Here is a 23,208-nt window from a genome sequence, read left to right as displayed (position 1 = left end):
TTATTTTATTCTCCCTGAAACAAACATTTGGCACAACTGGCCTATATTAGGCAGAAAGCTGTTCCTGCTAAGGCCAAACCTGCAAGAACTCTTGATGGAGGATGACTGTAATAAAGATCAATGTACACAATGTCTGTAAGGACATTGTGTACAGTGGGGGTTGAGAAGGGCGGGGTAGAAGCACTCCAAATAAATAAATAAATAAATAAATAAATAAGGAATGATTAGCATGTAATGTAAGAAGAAACTGAGAATTTATTCTGATGGATCAAATGTTTATACACATACACAAACATACACACATAGAGAGAGCTGGGAGTTGATTTTAGTAATGAGGAGAACCATTCCGTTGATATCCAACAACTGATCATTTGTGATCTGGAGGTTCCATTGCCAGCATTTTCTAGATCTGTACTTTATTAATATATCTAATCATTAAGAATACTTCCAAGTTAGTGACCATTAATGCCATATGTTAAATACTTACACCATGAAGTAGCTTTTTTGTCTGAAACAATTGCCATTCATCCTTATCTACACAACTGTTGCTATCGTCATATAATTCCAAAAGCAAACCTTTCTTTATCCCAAGTCATACTCATTGATTCATCCCCAGGAAAGTTTCTTTTCTATTCTTCAGCTTTACAATCTTAATTATATTTGCTTTCCTTGTAAAACAACACGATTGATGCTATTTTATATATAGCTAGGGAATAGAAATGGAAATAACATAATTTCCCCAAGGCTACAGGATTTGGGTTACTAGTGAGTGTTTTTAGGACAATTGAAATACCGAAGACCTTCAGTCTAAAGCAGTCTTAACTGAGAGTAACTGCTAGTGAACTCAGGCCTTCATTGACAAGTTTTTTTAAACGTGTGCAATCAGAGACACAAACTGCAGCTCCTGAGAGCGAGAAAGAAGGCACAGTATCAAATAAATACGGTGCTTGCACCCTAGCACTGGAATACCCCATTCACCCAGCACCACACCAGAGTCCAGTGATCCAATAAAACAATGTTTATTAAAGAAAACATATAAAATGGGGAAAGGGCAAATACAAAAGAGACAGGTTAGAAAATGCAATACACAAAAGAAGCCAAAGTTCAGTAGCAGTAATTCAAAATGCCAGGTTAAACACCAAAACCAAGGAATCTAAAATCACAGAAAAAATTCAAAAGTATATCCAGGAACATGAAAACAGAAGCCTCTCCAAGGTAAATTCTCCAAAGGTGCATAGGCATAAACAGGAACACGAAACAGGAATACTGACAATACAGGAACCATGAACTTAGAATCATGACCAGGAGACTGATCCCCATTAGCAACGTTGTTTCCTCTGAAAGGCCTGAAATCAGACCACTTAATTTAAGCCCGCCAAGACACACATGACATCATGCCTAACACATCTGGGGTTCAAGGTCTTAACTCGAATCCTCTGAGAATATCTAGTTTGCCTGCTTTTCACACCCTGTGTTCTCGGGTCTAATCTACACTCCCTTGAAAACTTCTCGGCTTTCCAAGGTCTTTTCTCAGGGGAACTGGTACTTTCAATTTCCCCTGTTGCCTGGGAATGAGGTAAAGAATTCAAAACATCAGCCTCGTTTTCCTGCAATTCCACCCCCCTCAAACACTCATAGACTCCCATAATCCCTCTCATCCTCTGAACATTCAGAAAAATCCTCTGATGCTTGCCAGACTACAATATACGGTAGTTGTTCATTTTTAAAAAATGAAATGCAAAAATAATAGCAGTGGTGGGACATGGTTGGTTGAAATTTGACCAAATAAAACAATCAATAAAACAATTTGGAAACTTAGTGGTGCCAGGCAATTTTTTTTTAAGCTGAGAGGCTTCTGAAAAATTATTTTTAAAAGGAAGGGGAAGATTTGAATGAGCATGTACTATTATTAGACTTTTATTATGTTTAATGTACTTTTCAAACAGTATTATTAATAATTTCATTCCTTTTTATTGGTGAGGGTATATTGTAACAATATTGTACTTGCTTCAATTTTTAACCTGAGTCCAGGTTTTGGAGGAAAGACTTAGTCAGCAGAAGAGAGAAGTTGATTTGCTAGCAAGTAACAACAAAAATCCAGAAAATGTATAGATGTATTAGAGAGGACTGTACATGGTATGTAAGATATTAGATACTAGATACAACTGTGCAGCTCAAAAATGTTTTTTTTAATCACTTGGATTTCTCCATTACATAGCTAGGGATGAGAAGCTAGAGTGTTGCAGTTAAACTATCTGATGAACATGAAAAAATACATTGAAATAATTAATGCCGCAATCCCAGGTGTACACCTTGATTTTGATGCAATGTGTATCAAATTTACTTTGCTTTAATATTGATCTTTTGATTGAATTTTTGTTTAATTTTTAATTGCATTAAGATGATTTCAGCTGCCTTTGATTTTTATTTGTTGAAACTCATCTTGTGTCCAGTGTTTGGAGAAAGGTGAGGCAACAAATTAAATAAACAAATAAAATACTGAATGAGGAAGCCTTTGTTGTTTTTGTGTGCCTTTGAGTTGTGGCTACCCCTGAGGTTTCTTGGCAACATTGGTTCAGAGGAGGTACACCTTTGTCTTCTAAAGCTTAGAGTAGTACTAAACCAAGCTCACCCAGTGAATTTATATGGCCTTCCTTCTGAGAAATATGTGTGTGGGACCAGCATCAATAAATCAATCTGCATGAGTGAGAAGGGAAACTGGAGTTGGAGTCAGCTGGCCAAGTAGTAGTTTGCCCTTGGTTACTGGAAAGAAACTGGTGTTGGGGTCAGCTGGCTGAATAGTAGGTCGCCCTTGGTTACTGAAGGAATCTGAAGTTGGAGTCAGCTGGCCAGTTAGTAGACTGCCCTTAGTTACTGGAAAGAAGCTGGTGTTGGGGTCGGTTGGCTGGCTGGTTGACTAGTAGATAAACCTTGATGACTGGAGGTAAATTTTGTTACTGGAAGGAAACCGGTATGAGATTGAGCTGGCTGATTAATAGATTAATTCTTGGTTATTGCAGGGAAACAGGAGTCTGAGTCAGATGGTTGATTAGTATATTGTTCTTGGTTATTGAAGGGAAAAAGGATAGTTCTACACTGACCCTTTATTCCAGGGCCAATATGGAGTATCAAATTCCAAATAAGGTCTGAGTTGGTTTTGAAACCAGCCTTTTGTCCCTGTTGCTGGGGAGGCAGAGAAGCATTTTCCCCATTGAGTGGTGCCGAACCCAGTTCAGTACCCAATATGACCCCACTTACCACCCCCTCCTGTTCGTGTAGTAGTGGTGGCCAGCAGACGGTGACGTGACTGGTGTCTGTCACTCATTACGTGAAGTAACGTTGGTTGGACATGATAGGGGAGGGAGAGATAGAATTGCTCACTCCTTCACCCTTTCTCCAGTCAACCTGGCCAACATCACTCCAAGAAACAAGCAATGGGCACCAGCCATTTTGCTCCTGCTAGCCACCATTACTATGAAAACAGAAGGGGATGTGAGTGGCATCCCGTATGCCTGGGCTACTGGAGCTGTGTAAATAATTGCAACAAGTTCCATCTTGGAACTGGCCCAACTACTTGGGGCCAGTATGTGGGGTTGCCTTTGAAGACAATAGTACAACAGGTGGCAGCTGTTGCTAACTGGAGTGGCGTAGAGGGAGCAGACAACTCCCCTGCTACGTTAGCTCCACTGGCTGCCGATTTGCTTTTGATCACAATTCAAAGTGCTGGCTTTAGCCTATAAAGCCCTGAACGGTTCTGGCCCACCTTACTTGTCCAAACGCACATGACCCTAAGAACCAGGAGGGACATTAAGATTTCCTGGGCAGGCCCTGCTCTCTGTTCCACCTCCTTCGCAGGTGCAGCTGGTGGGATGAGAGACAGGGCCTTCTCAGTGGTGGCCCTTCCTAGTCATGTGAGATTAGCCTCCTCCCTCCTGGCATTCAGAAAATAACTAAAATTTTGGCTTTGGAACCAGGTGTTCGGAGACTAACTACAATGGAATGGACAGGTGTTCAAAGATTAACTACAAAGGCTTCGAAATGGAGATGAGCACCAACCCCCAGAGTCAGACACGACTGGACTTAATGTCAGCAGCAAACTTTGCCTTAACCTAACTGGACTGGCTCATGGACTCTGATAATGGACTATGTGATTGTTTTAACTCCTATTTTAATTGTATTTATATGCTACTGTTTTATGTTTAATGACAGAATGTTTAATGTATTTATAATCTATATGTTTATGTTTCAATGTGGCACCGAATTATACCAAGCTGTAAGCCGCTCTGCGTCCCCCTTTGGGTGAGAAGGGCTGGACAGAAATAAGGTAAATAAATAAATACTTGCACAGGCCCAAAGTCACAGCTTGCTCCAGATTATTGAGGAGACGTAGTTTTGTTTTGTTAACGTAGTTTGCAGCCTTGGCCAGTGTTAGCCCAAATCAACTCCTTGCATTGTGCAGCTGCCAAGGAGCTGATTCACACTCACACAGCCTTCGGGATAATGGGTCAGCATAGATCTGCCTACTTTTACAGCTTTGTGTTGATCAGTGACTATAATAAAGTTTTGTATTGTATTGTACTGACTGGTTAGTTAGATACATTCTGGGTTACTGAAAAAAAATAAGAGTTATAGTTTGCCACCGGCATTATTGGGCAGAGAAGGCTAAAGACATTGTAAAATGACAAGTCCCATGATTCCATAGCATTGAGCCAAGGCAAAGTGGTGCCAAACTGCATTCATTCTACAGTGTAGATGCAGTCTTTGAAACAAAACAACAAAGTCCTGGGGTGCTTGTTATTCCAAGCTGGGTTCGAAAGTGGAGGAAAAGTCTGTCTTCCTTGGTAGCTTGTTCTTGCGATGCATCTACACCAATGTCTCTCAACCTGTGGGGTCCCTAGGTGTTTTGGCCTACAACTCCCAAAAATCTCAGCCAGTTTGCCAGCTGTTAGGATTTCTGGCCAAAGCATCTGGGGACACATAGGTTGAAAACCACTGATCTAGGGCCCTTCCACACAGCCTTATATCCCAGAATATCAAGGCAGAAAATCCCACAATATCTGCTTTGAACTGGGTTATCTGAGTCCACACTCAGATAATGTGGGAATTTCTCCCTTGATATTCTGGGATATAGGGCTCTCTGGAAGGGCCCCTACACTGTCAAATTCATGCAGTTTAACATTACCTTAACAGCCATGGCTCAAGGCTATGGAATCCCAGCTGTTGCAATTTCACAAGATCATTACCTTTCTCAATCAAAGATTGACCGTGCTTCACTAAACTAACATTCCCAGGATTCCATAGTACTGAGCCATGTGGAGCCCCCAGTGGTGCAGCGGGTTAAATCGCTGAGCTGCTGAACTTGTTGATTTAAAGGTCGCAGGTTTGAATCTGGGAAGCAGTGTGAGCTCCCGCTGTTAGCCCCAGCTCCCCCAACCTAGCAGTTCGAAAACATGCTAATGTGAGTAGATCAATAGGTACCACTTCGGTGGGATGCTAATGGTGCTCCATGCAGTCATACCAGCCACATGACCTAGGAGGCGTCTACAGACAACACTGGCTCTTCGGCTTAGAAATGAAGATGAGCACCAACCCCCCCCCCCCCCAGAAGTGGACACGACTGGACTTAATGTCATGGGAAAAACTTTACCTTTATCTGAGCTGTGGCAGTTGCAGTGGTATCATAGAATCTTAGAGTTGAAGAGACCTTGTGGGCCATCCAGTTCAACCCCCAGCGAAGAGTAGGACAATCATGTTCAAAGCACCCCCAACAGATGGCCATCCAGCCTCTGTTTAAAAGCCTCCATAGAAGGAACCTCCACCACACTTCGGGGTAGAGAATTCCACTGCTGAACAGTTCTCACAGTGAGAAAGTTCTTCCTAATATTCAGGTGGAATCTCCTTTCCTGTAGTTTGAAGCCATTGCTCTGCATCCTAGTCTCCAAGGCAATAGAAAACAAGCTTGCTCCCTCCTCCCTATGACATCCCCTCACATATTTATACATGGCTAATATCATGTCTCCTCTCAGTCTACTCTTCTGCAAGCTAAACATGCCCAGCTCTTTAAGCCACTCCTCATAGGCTTGTTCTCCAGATGAATGATCATTTTAGTTGCTCTCCTCTGGATACATTACAGCTTGTCAATATCTCTCTTCAATGGTGGTGCCCAAACTGCATTAACTCTGTAGTGTAGATGCACCCTAAGTTTCTGAAGGGAAACTGGAGTTAGGATGGGTCTTTTGGTGACTGTAGCCCATGCATAGACAAACTTCGACCCGCCAAGTGTTTTGGACTTCAACTCCCACCATTCCTAACAGCCAGTTACTTACTTAGGCGATCCCTCATGTCTGAATGGGATTGTCTTCCAAGATCAGTGTACTGGCAGTGGGTCCATAGGTGACTGTGGAGCCGTATTCTTGACCTGCATGTTCTCCTGCAGTGAGGGCATTGGTTTCCTGATCAGGGCTGGCTTGATGCACCTTCCACTTGGTACATTTATCTCTTTTGTCCTCCATTCGTGCCTCTTCAAATACTACAGCACTGCTGATCACAGCTGACCCCCAGTTGGAGTGCTCAAGGGCCAGGGCTTCCCAGTTCTCAGTGTCTATGCCAGAGTTTTAAGGTTGGCTTTGCGCCCATCTTTAAATCTCTTTTCCTGTCCTCCAACATTCTGTTTTCCGTTCTTGAGTTTGGAGTATAGCAACTGCTTTGGGAGATGGTGGTTGGGCATCCGGACAACGTGGCTGGTCCAGCAGAGTTGATGGCGGAGGACCATCGCTTCAATGCTGATGGTCTTTGCTTCTTCCGGCATGCTGACATTTGTCCGTTTGTCTTCCCAAGAGATTTGCAGAATTTTTCGGAGGCAACGCTGATTGAATTGTTCTAGGAGTTGCATGTGGCATCTGTCGACAGTCCAGGTTTCGCAGGTGTATAGCAGGGTTGGGAGGACAATAGCTTTATAAATAAACACCTTGGTATCCCTACGGATGTCCTGGTCCTCATTCGGAAAAATGCTGCACTCGCAAAGCTCAGGCAGTGCTGAATTTCAGTGTCAATGTTGACTTTTGTGGAGATGTGGCCGCCAAGGTAGCTGAAATGGTCCACATTTGCTAATGTTACACCATTAAGCTGTATTTCTGGCATTGGGGAGGGATTGGCTGGGGATTGGAGAGGGAGAGGCTGTTAAGAATGGTGGGAGTTGAAATCCAAAACACCTGGAGGGCCGAAGTTTGCCCAGGCCTGCTGTAGCCAGTCGCTTAGGTGTCTTGTCTTGGTTGCAACGTGACAATGCTTCCCTTATCTTAAGGAACAAGGAAGGTACGTGGTTCTATTTATCTTGAAACTAACCCCTGGCTAATAGATTACCGTAATTGCTAAGTCCTCTGCTCGCTGCCCAACCTCTCCGCTTGGTGATCAGAAGAGAGAGGCTGGGTTTGCTCAGTCGGGTTTTCCCCGGCGGAGTTACTCCGCTTTCTGTGCGGACGAGAGCGCTCCCTTTTCGACCTCCCCCCTCCTCCTCCCCTCCTGGTTGCCTTCCAGAAGAAGAGAACTATGCAAATCTCCCAGGACCAGGAAGTCCACCTCGGGGGCCTCAGCCTCAGCCGCCGCCACTGAAGCAACAGCCGGAGCCTGAGAAAGTCGCCCAAGTTCCTCTCTGCGCTGCTTGCCGCCGGGGTTTCGCTTCCTCTGCTGTTTGGAGAGACCCAACGTAGGCTTGCTCTTGCAAAGGACGAGTTGGGGTGCTCGGAGGGCCCATCAAGCCACCTTCGGGAAAGTAAGTCTCTCGTTTTGCCTCTTTGGGAAAGTTGGGGAGGGAAAGGGAGGGGCGGCGTGTATCTTCTGCGTCTCCCAAATGATATTGATTTAGGGTGCATCTGATCTACCCCAGGCATGGGCCAACTTTGGCCCTCCAGGGGTTTTGGACCCCAACTCCCGCAATTCCTAACAGCCTACGGCTGTTAGGAATTGCGGGAGTTGGAGTCCAAAACCCCTGGAGGGCCAAAGTTGGGCCCATGCCTGATCTACACCAAATGAATGCAGTTAAACACCACTCTAACTTACTACCTTGTGTTTTTATAATGCCTTTGCCCTTAGAATAATAGAATCAAAGAGTTGGAAGAGACCTCATGGGCCATCCAGTCCAACCCCCTGCCAAGAAGCAGGAATATTGCCTTCAAATCACCCCTGACAGATGGCCATCCAGCCTCTGTTTAAAAGCTTCCAAAGAAGGAGCCTCCACCACACTCCGGGGCAGAGAGTTCCACTGCTGAATGGCTCTCACAGTCAGGAAGTTCTTCCTCATGTTCAGATGGAATCTCCTTTCTTGTAGTTTGAAGCCATTGTTTCCCGTCCTAGTCTCCAGGGAAGCAGAAAACAAGCTTGCTCCCTCCTCCCTGTGGCTTCCTCTTACATATTTATACATGGCTATCATGTCTCCTCTCAGCCTTCTCTTCTTCAGGCTAAACATTCCCAGCTCCTTAAGCTGCTCCTCATAGGGCTTGTTCTCCAGACCTTTGATTATTTTAGTCGCCCTCCTCTGGACACATTCCAGCTTGTCAATATCTCTCTTGAATTGTGGTGCCCAGAATTGGACACAATATTCCAGATGTGGTCTAACCAAAGCAGAATAGAGGGGTAGCATGACTTCCCTAGATCTAGACACTATGCTCCTGTTGATGCAGGCCAAGATCCCATTGGCTTTTTTTTGCCGCCACATCACATTGTTGGCTCATGTTTAACTTGTTGTCCATGAGGACTCCAAGATCTTTTTCACACGTACTGCTCTCGAGCCAGGCATTGTCCCCCATTCTGTATCTTTGCATTTTGTTTTTTTCTGCCAAAGTGGAGTATCTTGCATTTGTCACTGTTGAACTTCATTTTGTTAGTTTTGGCCCATCTCTCTAATCTGTCAAGATTGTTTTGAATCCTGCTCCTGTCCTCTGGAGTATTGGCTATCCCTCCCAATTTGGTGTCATCTGCAAACTTGATGATCCTGCCTTCTAACCCTTCATCTAAGTCATTAATAAAGATGTTGAACAGGACCGGGCCCAGGACGGAACCCTGCGGCACTCCTTCTCTTTGCCAAGAGGAGAGCCATGGCACTTAATGGGTTGTCAAACTTAAAAGTGTGCCAAACTTAAAGGGGTGTCAAACTGCATTCATTCTACAGTGCAGATGCATCCTTCCTTAAGGCATCCTGCTTATTTCACACTCACCCCACCCCCATTTTTATTTTATTTTACCTAAGATGAAAGGAAACTAAACACAAAAACAAAGCCAGGGTAGTGTTTCTTTTTGCTATTATTGTTTTGTCCTTTTCCCTCCACCGCTTCCGGGCAAAAAGCCCAATTTCAAACCCAGCTCCCACCTGGCGCTGGAAGGACTTCGTTGTTTTAGTTCAAAGGCTGCATCTATACCTGTGGTTCTCAACCTTCCTAATGCCGTGACCCCTTAATATTTATTTATTTATTTATTTATTTATTTATTTATGACATTTATATGCTGCCCTTCTCACCCCGAAGGGGACTCAGAGCGACTCACAAGTCATATGTACATAAAACATACTACATTATTAGCATAGTACCAATACATCATTCATAATATTAGTATTATATAATATACTAGCTGCCCCCTGACACATGTTGCTGTAGCCCAGTTTGTTGATCTGGAAAATAAAGTAATGAGAAAGTTTTGATTTCTAATATAGGTAATTTCTTTATGCTTGTGTGTAAACAGTATTTCTTGCTGTTTCCTTGTCAGTGTTGATGTGGAGAGTGTCTGTTTTACCTACTCTGGAACACGCAACATATGATTGTCCTTCTTTAGGAGTCCCTTTCAAATCTATGATACTATATCTGTGTGTGAGTGTGAATCATATCAGGAGGACTTTGATTACTTTTTTTGCCCTAGTGAAGGGAGTTGGACTGGATGGCCTTGAGTACTTTCTGTGTGTCATGGGGATTCTGTGTGGGAAGTTTGGCCCAATTCTGTCGTTGGTGGGGTTCAGAACACTCTTTGATTGTAGGTGAACTATAATTCCCAGTAACTACAACTCCCAAATGTCAAGGTCTATTTCCCCCAAACTCTGTGTTTATATTTGGGCATATGGAATATTTGTGCTAAGTTTGGTTCAGATCCATCATTGTTTGAGTCCATGGTAGTCTCTGGATGTAGGTGAACTACAACTCCCAAACTCACGGTCAATGCTCACCAAATCCTTCTAGTGTTTTCTGTTGGTCATGGGAGTCCTGTATGCCCGGTTGGTTCAATTCTGTCATGCTATTTGATTGTAGGTGAACTATAAATCCCAGCAATTACAACTCCCTATCTATCTATCTATCTATCTATCTATCTATCTATCTATCTCTATGGCTGGATGGCTCTTTGTCAGGAGGACTTTGATTACATTTTCTTGCCCTAGTGAAGGGAGTTGGATTGGGTGGCCTTAAGTATTTTCTGTTGGTCATGGGGGTTCTGTGTGGGAAGTTTGCCCCGATTCTGTCATTCGTGAGGTTCAGAATGCTCTTTGATTGTAGGTGAACTGTGAATCCCAGTGGCTACAACTCCTAAATGTCAATGTCTATTTTCCCCAAACTCCATCTGTGTTCATATTTGGGCGTATTGAGTGCTTGTGCCAAGTTTGGTCCAGATCCATCATTGTTTGAGTCCACAGTGCTCTCTGGATGTAGGTGAACTACAACTCCCAAACTCAAGGTCAGTGCCCACCAAACCCTTCCAGTATTTTCTGTTGGTCATGGGAGTTCTTTGTGCCAAGTTTGGTTCAATTCCATTGTTGATGGAATTCAGAATGCTCTTTGATTGTAGGCGAACTATAAATCCCAGCAACTACAACTCCCAAATGGCATAATCAATCCCAAATGGCATAATCAAATAACAAAAATAGGCTTGACATTTGGGAGTTGTAGTTACTTTGATTTATAGTTCACCCACAATCAAAGAGCATTACAGGACCAGTACCTATTGTTCTACTCACGTTTGCATGTTTTCGAACTACTAAGTTGGCAGAAGCTGGACCTAACAGTGGGAGCTCCCCCCCCCCCCCCGGATTCAAACTGCCAACCTTCTGGTCAGCAGATTCTGCAGCTTGGTAGTTTATCCCCTTGGACCACTGAGTTATACAGCTTGACCCCTGCTTTAACTGCTATGGTGCAGTGCTATGGAAACATGGGAGCTGTAGTTTGATGAGGCACCAGCACTCTTATGCAGAGAAGGTTACAGACCTTGTAGAACTAAAACTCCCAGAATTCCATAGTGTTAAGCCATGGCAGTTAAAGTGGTGTCAAATTTAAATCTTTTTACTGTGTACATCAGGCATGGGCAAACTTTGACCCTCCAGATGTTTTGGACTTCAGCTCCCAGAAATCCCAGCCAGTTTACTGGCTGTTAGGAATTGTGAGAACTGAAGTCCAAAACACCTGGAAGGCCGAAGTTTGCCTGTGCCGGGTGTAGATTCACTCTTAATTTCTTCTTAGCTCTGAGTTTTCTGGGATGGTGTTGCACATATCCCTTTCTCTCACCTTCTACCTCTACTTCACAGGCTTTTATTGCAAAATGCTAATGTTCAACTTTACAAGTGGGAGATAGGAATCTCTCTCTCTCTTATTAGCTGGTTTTATCAAGCTCTGAAACCTGATAACTCACCCTCCTTTAGCATCCCATCTTTTCTTAATTTTTTTAAAGCAGTCTGAGCTAAACCAAGTAGAGAGCACATTTTTTAAAAAGAGGAAGTGTGACAATATGTGAACAGTTCATGTGTCTGACCCATAAAGGCATTATATGGCATTATCAGAATGCCATATAAACCACAATGTGCTACTTTAAAAAATGAAATCCTTGTTATTTTCAGTAGCTGACTTTTCCTTCAACCTCCTGGAAGGGTCATTGATCTAGTCCAGCCTCCCAAGGTTGAGGATTTGTTTTTTTAAAACCTATTGTTTTCAGTGCTTTGTAAGTATCTGGCTCACATTTTCCAGTCTTCCTGTTAAGATCAGAAAGCTTGACCAATGTTGACAATTTGTCACTTTTAAAGACAACCTTGTAAACACAGATAGTGATAGGCTTCTGCTTATCCATTCATTCAGACTTTGTCAGAAGCACAAATAACCCACCCAGATGCAGGTCTAGCTTCAACATTTTTAATAATACCATGTTCAATACACATGCTGTACAGATAACAAGAACATTGAATAAAGTTTGTGACTGCAGTTCTTCAGTGCCATGGAGTTGTATTTTAACAAGGTCTTTAGCCTTCTCTGCCAAAGAGTGCTGTTGCCTCATTTTTTTAAACATTTGGACACAGCAGTTAACCTGCATTAATTCAGCAGTATAGATGTTCCCTAAGAATAGCATTAAATGATCGATTAGACCAGTGTTTCTCAACCTGGGGGTCAGGATCCCTGGGTGGGTCGCAAGGTGGTGTCAGAGGGGTCACCAAAGACCATAAGCGCGCTTGGTGGGGACGCGAGACAGGGCCTTCTCCGTGGTGGCCCCCCGCCTCTGGAACGCCCTCCCGAAAGATCTCAGACAAGCCCCTACACTGGCAGTCTTCAGAAAGAATTTGAAAACCTGGCTGTTCCAATGTGCCTTTTCAGATTAGGAATCTCCCACTACCAAATCCCAGAAGCACACTGCACACCGCACTTATATCATAATCCCACACCCCTCTGATACATCAGCACTTTTAACCTTGTACCCCTACTCCGGCCGACTCAGTTTTTAATAATGTCTTGTCGTATTGCTATTGTTATTGTTTTTCTGCTTAACTGTTTTTATTTGCTAGATATTGTATTGTTGTATTGTGTTGGGCTTCGGCCTATTGTGAGCCGCATCGAATCCTTCGGGAGATGCTAGCGGGGTACAAATAAAGTTATAATAATAATAATAAGAAGAAGAAGAAAACACAATATTTTCTGTTGGGTATGTGGGTTCTATGTGGAAAGTTTATTGTTGGTGGGGTTCAGAATGCTCTTTGATTGTAGGTGAACTATAAATCCCAGCAACTACAGTTCCCAAATGGCAAGGTCTATTTTCCCCATACTCTACCAGTGTTCAAATTTGGGCACATTGAGTATTTGTGCCAAGTTTGGTCCAGATCTATCATTGTTTGAGTCCATAGTTCTCTCTGGATGTAGGTGAACTTCAACTCCCAGACTCAAATCAATGCCCACTAAACCCTTCCAGTATTTTCTCTTGGTTGTGGGAGTTCTGTGTGCCAAGTTTGGTTCAATTCCATCGTTGGAGTTTAGAATGCTCTGATTGTAGGTTAACTATAAAGCCCAGCAACTACAACTCCCAAATGACAAAATCAATCCCCCTCAACCCCACAAGTATTCATGTGGGCGTATTGGATATGTGTGCCACATTTCGTCCAGTGAATGAAAATACATCTTGCATATCAGATATTTACAATACGATTCATAGTAGCAAAATTACAATTATGAAGTAGCCACAAAAATAATTTTGTGGTTGGGGGTGGGGTTCACCACAACATGAGAAACTGTATTAAGGGATCGCGACATTAGGAAGGGTGAGAACCTCTGGATAACACCAAGTTAAAAATCGTAGTGTTGGAAGGCACTGCAGGGGTCATCCAGTCCAGCCCCTAGCCATGCAGTAATAGACAACCAATCCACTCATGAGAGATGGCTATCCAACATCTCTTTAAAGATCTCCAACAAAGGAGAGATGGCCATTGTTTGGGGAAGTCTATTCCTACTGTTGATAAGTTCTTACAGTAAAGAAGCTCTTCCTAACGTTTACATGGAATCTCTTCTCTTCTAATTTGAATCCATTGGATTGTTTCTAGTCTCTAAAAACATACTCACTCCACTCCCTTTTATCCATACAATAAAATAGGTAATACACTTATTATAATACACTTTCTTTATATTCCGCCCTAGGGGACTAAGAGCGGATTGCAGCTTTTACATAAGACAGGCAAACATTCAGTGCCTTTACAATCATATATAATGAGACACACAAACAAAAACAAAGGCAGCGGCTTCTCCTTTCATTTCCGGCTTCTGGAGGCGGTGCTTATCTTTGGCTCTGAGGAGGTGCTTTCTCCACTTTCAATCTGAGGAGCCTGCATTGTCACCTCCTGATTGTATGGCCGGCAAGATTGCTTGGAGTATCACTTTGTATTTTCCTGCCGAAGCTGTACCTATTTATCTACTCACATTTGCATGTTTTTGAACTGCTAGGTTGGCAGGAACTGGAGGTGACAGACAGGAGCTCACCCTGTGTCATGGATTCGAACTGCCAACCTTTAAGTCAGCAGTTCAGCCAACCTTCAGGTCAAGAGTTCAGCAGCACAAGGGTTTAACCCATTGCGCCACCGCAGCATTATGCTACCGTGGTAAAGATTTCTGAGAGGAGGTGACTTGCCCAAAATCATTCTGTGAGTTCATGACTGAATGGGGACTAAATCCCCCATGTCACAAGTCTAACTTCTACATCAGATGTGTTGTTTGTTTGTTTGTTTGTTTGTAAACAGTTATCTAGATACATAGATTTTTCCAAATTGTCTCAGCATTCTGAAGTGAATGCGATTTAAATGATTAATCAGAATGTATTGTTGAGCAGATGCATTGTGGGATAATTGAATTGCTTGGTTTATTCTTAATTTCCCAACTGTCAAAAAGCAATTTCTAAAACCCACTTCCTCTCTACTTAGCCACCCAAATGGAAACAAAGAAAGTTTGAAGCAGAGTTGGCACTTGACCATCACCTCCTCCTTCTTGTTTTCGTCTTCTGTTTTTTTGTTTTGTTTTTTGAGGTTTATTTTGACAACTGCTGCCTTGGGAAGTCACACTTACATAGAGGTGTTGACCAAAGCAGAAGAATTATAGAAGTTGTAATCCAATATCTGCAAGCCAGCCACCTTTGCTCTAAGACAGAGTTTCTCAAACTGTGATCCTAGTAATGTTATGGACTTCAGCTTCCACGGTTCCTAAGAGCTGGTAAACTGGCTGGGATTTCTGGGAGCTGAAGTCCAAAATAATTGGAGGAGCACAGTTTGAGAAACGCTGCTCTGTCTAAAGAATGAAAACAGGGAAATAATTAGGTGCATTTACACTGTATAATAAATGCAGTTTGACACCACTATAACTACCATGACTCAATGCTGTGGAATCCTGAATCTGAAGTTTTATAACGATCTTTTGTCTTCCCTGCCAAATACTTCCTCACCAAACTGCAGCACTGCATCATAGCACTTAAAGTTGTGTCAAGCTGCTTTATTTCTGAGTTATGGTGACTTTAAGGCAAACCAATCCCAGAATTTTCTTAGCAAGAATTGTTCAGAGTGGGTTTGCCTTCCTCTGAGGTTATGAGGGTCTGACTTGTCCAAGGTCACCCAATGGGGTTCTGTGTCTGAGCAAGGATTTGAACCTTGGTCTCTAGAATCATAGTCCAGTGTTCACACTGCCTCAGTTGTAATTTTATATTACTTTAAGCAAGACCCACTCAACTCAGTGGAATTTACTTCCGAGCAGACATGTATAGGATTGCATGGTTAATTTAATTCCCAGGTATCTCAGAAGCAAAATTGTCAGAACCACAGATTCCATTGGAATTATCTGGACTAATTGTATATAAATTTGTCTAGCTCATAATAATTTGGCTGTGTTAGAAAGGGGTGCTACTTTCCTCATAGTTTTCTTCAACTTGGCCTGTTAAATAAGATTTTCAGTATCTGTGGTCCCACCAAGAAGCCCCCGATGGTGCAATGGGTTAAACCCTTGTGCCAGCAGAACTGCTGACAGAAAGGTAGGCCGTTTGAATCTGGGGAGTGGGGTGAGCTCCTGTCTGTCAGCTCCAGCTTCTCATGCAGGAACTTGAGAGAAGCCTCCCACAGGATGGTAAAATATCTGGGTGTCCCCTGGGCAATATTCTTGCAGACAGCCAATTATTTCACACCAGAAGCGACTTGCAGTTTCTCAAGTCGCTCCTGACACGTAAAAGAAAACCCAAGAGACCACCCAAAGAAAAGAGCTTTATAGTGTTTATTGTGTATCTTCTAGTTGTTTCTGAGTTATGGCGTTCCTAAGGCAAGCCTTTTATGTAGCTTTCTTGCCCTGATTTGTTCAAGCGGGGTTGCTTTTGCCTGTCTCTGAGTCCGAGAGAGTGTGACTTCTACAAGGTCACAAACTGGTTTTCCATGACTGAGTAGACCATAATTTCCATAGTTTCCATGCACAAACCACTATATATGGCACACCAGCAATATAGTTGCATGCAGAAATATTTAATTTTGTCTGCTTATTCTTCATATTTCAAACAGAACAGATTTCTGTGAATTGTGTGACCAGACAGCTTACTTTTTCTTTAGAAAATGTTTTTTTTAATTAACTCAATTTTTCCTTTCTTTTCTTTTCTTTATCCATAAACAGCTTTTGTACAATCATGATCTTTCATCCCCATCTCAATTTTTCATGTTACTAGTTGCTAGTCTTTGGGGAGAAGGATTGTTAAACGAATAATTAGCTTTCTTTCATGAATCATGCCCTAAGATGTGTAGGATGAGTCGGACTAAACAACAGTTTTCAAGCAATGTGATAAATCAAATGCATGTGATGTCTGGCTGAACACATGTATATGCAAATAACTGTACAGCCTCAGAGAACTAATATATAAGCACAGTCTTTTTGCATGTGTGTGTGAATCATAGAATCATAGAGTGGAAGAGACCTCATGGCCCATCCAGTCCAACCCCCTGCCAAGAAGCAAGAAAATTGCATTCAAAGCATGCTGACAGATGGCCATCCAGCCTCTGCTTAAAAACCTTTAAAGAAGGAACTTCTACTTTGGGTGTGAAAAAGAATGTGGCACCCCTGAGGGGTATCCATACAATACCTCTTTAAAGACATCCAAGAAAGAAGGTCTTACGTTGACTAATGGCAACCCTGTGGATTTCATAAAGTTTTCTTGAGCAAGGAATACTCAGGACTGGCTTCACCAGTTCCTTTCTCTGAAATATAATCTATAGCAGGGGTCCTCAAACTTTTTAAACGGAGGGCCAGGTCATAGTCCCTCAAACTGTTGGAGGGCCGGATTACAATTTGAAAAAAATCATGAATGAATTCCTAAGCACACTGCACATATTTTATTTGTAATGCAAAAAACACTTAAAAGCAATACAATAATTAAAATAAAGAACAATTTTAACAAATATAAACTGATTAGTATTTCAATGGGAAGTGTGGGCCTGTTTTTGGCTGATGAGATAGGATTGTTGTTGTTGTTAAGTGCTTTCGAGTCATTTCACACTTAGGTTGACCATGAGTGAGGGCTGGCTAAATGATCTTGGAGGGCCGTATTCGGCCTCCGGGCCTTAGTTTGAGGACCCCTGATCTATAGCACCTGGTGTTCATTGTTGGTCTCCCATACAAGTACTAATTAGGGATTGACCCTGCTTAGCTTCAAAAATCAGATAGGATCTGATGTCCTTAGATCTTTAGAAAGCTTCCACAAATATAACAGACAGCCTAATTTGTCTAAGAAACTGTAACGCTTCTCCATGGCTAGAGTAGGTGGCCCTGGGTAATTGTTTTCACAGTTTCTCTTACTGACGTTTCATTATAATATGTCAATGCCAGAAGACTATTCAGTGTTTTACATCAGTGCTGCTGAAAGTAGTGGTCCTTGGACCTGTGGTGAGGTTTCAGGAAGGAAAGATGAGTTGAAACCCAAGGGCAGATTTTGAAGGATGGAATGTTTGTCCACTATATCGGATAGTTTCTGATAGTTTTCTTTGAACTTTTTTGATAATAAGATGCACTAAAGATTGGCTTACAATACAAAAAATAATAGCTTTTGGTTCTGATACCTCTTTAAATGTTACCATCATTTTGCTTAAATTAATGTTGCCGTTTTCTTTCTTTGGCTATAATGTCAACAGGGTCATTAAAGCCCAAACACAACTTGAGAAGATATTTGAGAGAATATTTATTCCCAAATAAAGCTCTAGTTCTGGGGTCTTATTATAGGTTCCACTGACAAGGAAGATCAGAATGTTTTTTTTATTAGAATACTACTTTTCTCGGTTGTGGCATCATAAAATTCCTCCCTGAGGCAAGTTTCCTAGATCTACTCACTTGGCTGTTACACAGAAATGGAAAGATGTTCATTTCATTAAGCCTTGTGTGTTTATACAAGCATTTTTGTTACGGTTGTTTGTAAAATCTGGGGATTTTTAAAATTGCTGGCTTAGTTTCACAGTACAGTGGGCTCTTGGCGTCCACTGGATAGCTTCAGGACCTCTGTACAAAAGTCAGTGGATGTTCATTCATTATATATGATGATGTAGTAAAACACTGTATCTTAAAAAAAATGCCAACACCAAGTTTTGCTTTTGCTTTTTATTTTTTTTAAATGATTATACCCATTGATATGGAGGGTTGGCTGTATTTGATTGGAAATATTGTATGTTATTATATGCCACTTGGAGAACTGTAATGCCAAAGAGCATAAATAAAAATAGTAACCATAATCAATATATGCTTATGACCTTATATCTTAGCATTGTCTACTCCAGTAAATTAACCATAGATTCTGATAGGTTAAACACCATCAAGAACTCACATACAGTTAGATTTATGTGGTAGATTTCTTGTACAGTAAGAAAAAACCACCTTGTTATAATGAATACTTTCCTTTGAAACTTTATTTATTTATTTACTGCATATCTATGCCGCCTTTCTCAGCCCGAAGGCGACTCAAGGCAGTTTACACTGGCATGATTCGATGCTACAATGAACATAAACAAAATTAAAACAAAATTAAAACAAAATTAAAAACTATTAACACACATCATAAAAACCCTGTAGAAAGCATTAAAAGTATAAAACACCAGTAACTTCCTATTAGCTCATTTTCCAAAGACATTGTCAAGCCGTTCCATGTTCATTCTTTCCTGGGTTCCATATTCATCCATTACATCGCATTTTCAAAGGCTTGTTCAAAAAGCCAGGTTTTTAATTTTTTCGGAATGTCAGTAGGGAGGGGGCTGATCTAATATCCCTAAGGAGGGAGTTCTTATAGCTGAGGAGCCATCACTGAGAAGGCCCTGGATTCATATTTGGAAGTGTGTTTGTAATAGGAAATTGCCAACTACATGCATTGCATCATCTAGTTTATGAGAACTAATGTTAGTTATTGGTAGCAAATAATGCAACAGATGGTATACAGCAGAGAAGCTGAGTCCTTTTGCAGAAGCTTTCCAGCAACTGTCACCACCCTAAATGACTAATTCCACCCAGACTGGACAGCTATCTCCCTGTGGTGGGCTATATTTGTGGACAGGAGTAGTGGTTAGCAAAGTTCTGCTGTTCCCCTTATACATGTGACAGAATGGAGTGAAGAAAAAAATATCCTAGAAATGCTAATGGGATATATAATACCTGACTATTAGTTCATACGCCTACTATGTTGATGGCCAGCATGCTGCTCTTTAGATACGCTGGTAGATTACACCATTCATTTGCCTTGATGGATTCAGTGTTGGTTGAACCAGTTATTTCTAATGATGTACCATTTCATGGTGGATTTTGTGATTAGAATGACAAGGTTTGATGCACAGTCAAAGAAGGAGGGAAACAGGTACATCTTCAAAGAGGCCTCATCATTATTCCCTCATTTTTTTTCTCTATTCTTCTGGCTCTGTGATTCAAGCATTTCTCCCTAATGCTAGTAACCTGGTTTCTAGTCCAGTTGCTTGTCTTCCTTCCATATGTTTGTTTCTAATATCATATCCAAAAGATGGGTTTGCTTTGTGGAGAACACATTCTTCTCTTTTCTTACCCACTGTGTAGCATTTTCCTACACAATTTTAATGATATTTTTGAAGTTGTCTCTTGTGATATTAGTGCTGAAGTTTCTAATGCATATGGCTCCTTTCCCTCTAGCTTGCAAAAAGCTTGTTCTGCTCACACAGACACTTAATAGCCATGCATCTTGAGCACTGTTGCAAAGCAGTGAATGTGTGAAATCAGACCTGTCTGGGATCTACTTTGATGCAATGCTATCAATTCCTGGGAGCACACTTGCATATTCTTAATATCCTATGGCATACCCCTTGTCGCCAAGGAATTATTGGTGTCCCATGTATGTATGTATGTATGTATGTATGTATGTGTATATATATATATATATATATATATATATATATATATATATATATATATAGTTAAGGAGGGACAGTCTTAGTGATTGGTAAGTGGCAGTGAAGGTGTAAGAATGTTTACAGGAGTCAGCTGTTTTGTTTGCTGCCATGAGTTCTTTGAACACTAGTGCTGGAGTAGCAGGTTGTTTTTTGTGTGTGTGTGTGTGTGTCAGGAGCGTTGCTTCTGTTGTGAGAGAATTGGCCGTCTGCAAGGACGTTGCCCAGGGGACGCCCGGATGATTTGATGTTTTATCCTTTTGGGAGGCTTCTTTCATGTCCCCACATAAGGAGCTGGAGCTGATAGAGGGAGCTCATCCACCTCTCCCCGGATTCGAACCTGCGACCTGTCAGTCTTCAGCCCTGCCGGCACAGGGGTTTAACCCACTGCGCCACCTGGGGCTCCAGAGTAGCAGGTGGGGAAGTGGAACTATAGAATGCCCATAGTTTGAATCAGAATACTCGGAGTTAAAATATTATTTAGCCATAAATGCTGAACATTATTATTTGCAATCTACTATGGATTTAATATTTGAGTTTTTAAAATAAGCTTTGATTCTCTTCTTTGCTAGTCCTCTACCAGTCTGCAGGGTAATCTGTTATGCTGCAGTATTTTGTGTTCCTCCAATTTAGAGTCTAAAGCAGGGGTGGTAAACATGTGGCTCTGCAGATGTTGTTGAACTGGGCTGGTTATAATCTATGCAATAAGGTGCAAAATGAGAAGTTCCAGATACATCTGGCAGACTGGCACACGTCTTCTGTGGTTTATGTGTGATTGACAATGGACAAACCTTGGATCATGACTCTGGACTTTTTAATTGAATGTTTTAATTTTGATGTTTTAACTAATGCTTACATGTGATTTTATTACAATTGTTGTTGGCATCTAATGAGCCGCCCTGAATCCCCCTCCCAGGATGGGAAAGACAGGATATGAATGTCTGAAATAAAAAAAAAATGGCTGCCTTTCACCTTATTGTAAATTAACATGTGTGACTTCCCACTACTAAAAACTATATTCATATAGTATGACCTCCATATTCATGGGAGATATATTCCTGTACTTACCGAAGAAACAGTAAACCATGGGAAATTGTGAACCCTATTGAAATGAACAACTTCAATCAGAAGTTGCCATAGAGTCACCCCAGAGGACCTAGAAAATTCCTAGAGAGGGTGCATTTTGTCACATACTGGTAGCTGAAACCAGAAGTGTTAGTTCCATGGGTAATGGGTACTATACTGCTATCCATCTGTCAGTGCAATGTGAAGGGGAACTTATATGGCTAATGAATTCAGAAATTGTTTTAACTGCTGTCAACTACACTTATTAAGATACATCTGTCATGAAACATATTTTCTTGGGCAGGGGAGGAATGCTGCATGCAGATTGTTCCATATCTCTGGAACCCTCTTTAAAAAGCACAATTTCCTGCACTGATGCAGTCGCAACAAAATTAGAAATTTTTCTGTGAGACCTGAAGCACAAATGACATGGCTATGAATCCTGTATGAATAGGGCTAATCAAAGCCAAACTCCATGGAAAAATTACACAAAACCAAATCGACATGGAACTTTCCCTTTACTTCTTGAAATGAATGGCGCTAGATCAATAAAATATGGGAGTTTTCAGTGTCTTCTGAATTGTTCATCAGGTAAGACAGTATAAATATGAGAGAAGGGGAAAAGAGTTCAGAAGTTTAAAAACCTCTGATCTTGTGTGTTGGCTATTGTGTGTTTCTGTAACTGTAAGAGTGAAAGTATATACTCAGTGTTGTTAAGATATCTATTTATGATTACTGGGTCTTCATCTCCATTCTAAAAGGCTGACAGTGATACAAGAAAAAACACTTTTTGTAACACTTCAGTCATCCTAATTAAGGTATTATTGAATTCTGATTATTATTATTATTATTATTATTATTATTACTGACCTATGGGCCCCTTATCCATTTTGTTGTTGTTTTTTGGAAGGGGGGGGGGTTAAGTGAGGAAATAGAACAAGGAAGCAGTCCTTGGATTTTCCTCTGCAATGTAAGAATTGATTTTTCTGTGCCAGCAGCTACTAGGAGCAAGAGGACTTTAGCTCATCAGTAGACTAATACATATATGATTTGAATGAGGAACAAACACCCTAGATTCAATGTCGCAAAAACATGGCAGGTACCCTAAAGCCATAAAATGGTATCCCAGTCTGATACCAAGACCACTTTGAACACATCTGATTGTGGAAGCGAAGTGGGGGTGACCCTTTGTTAATTCTTAGACAGAATAGGTAATACCATGAAATAAAGGTGTGAATAAAAAGGTGTCCTGTCTGAAAGCCTGGACTACCAGTCAGAAAAGGCAAAGTTGGGCTAGAGCCTGTGGGTCCCCAGGTATTTTGGCCTTCAACTTCCAGAAATCTTAACAGTTGGTAAACTGGCTGGGATTTATGGGAGTTGTAGGCCAAAACACCTGGGGATCCACAGGTTGAGAGCCACTGGGTTAGATGAACTAAATGCATAAGATTTTAGACATAGCATCTTAGGAAGTTGCCATGTAGTGATGTTTAACTTGAAATAATGCTGACATGAACCCACCTCAGTTGATTCTCCCAAATATTTTTCTCCAATAATAATGGGGATGGGAGGTAGTTTGGTGCTAATTTGTGGGTGGGGGGAAATTCATCCAAATGTTCAGGTATAGATCAGTACTGATTTTACTAGAGCCTTCGTCTAACTCTGCTTTCTGGAAGACTTTCTCTGATGCTGAGAAAGCATGACTGGTCCAATCTCAGCCTGTGGGTTTAATAGCCAAATGGGTATTTGAACAGTGGTGTCCCAGTGTCCTATAGTACACTGGCTTTTATAGAAATGGGAGACTGTCAATGAATACTTGATGCTGTAGGCTATATTTCAGAGGAAGGAACTGGCAAAATCACCTGGTACATGACCAAGGAGGGCACATTTTCCCATCCATTATCACTGAAACTTTCTTAAATATGGTATGAAGATTCTTATAAGCACAATGTACATTTGGAGTGTCCTTC

At 41.6% G+C, this 23,208-nt stretch overlaps 1 protein-coding gene across 2 annotated transcripts in view; it reads left to right on the top strand.

Moving 5' to 3' along the window:
• Positions 1 to 7,414: 7,414 nt before the first annotated feature.
• The window catches only part of LYN (LYN proto-oncogene, Src family tyrosine kinase), a 61,828-nt gene continuing 46,034 nt past the window's right edge, over positions 7,415 to 23,208 (top strand). The window contains exon 1 of one of the 2 annotated variants that reach the window (XM_060775338.2): positions 7,415 to 7,771. The gene's annotated coding sequence lies outside the window, so the exon portion shown is untranslated. The remainder of the gene's footprint in view (positions 7,772 to 23,208) is intronic. The other variant, XM_060775335.2, reaches the window with a different exon arrangement.

The sequence above is a fragment of the Anolis sagrei genome, chromosome 4 (genome assembly GCF_037176765.1).
Source record: "Anolis sagrei isolate rAnoSag1 chromosome 4, rAnoSag1.mat, whole genome shotgun sequence".
NCBI lineage: Eukaryota > Metazoa > Chordata > Lepidosauria > Squamata > Dactyloidae > Anolis > Anolis sagrei.
This window is presented reverse-complemented; position numbering and strand designations above follow the sequence as displayed.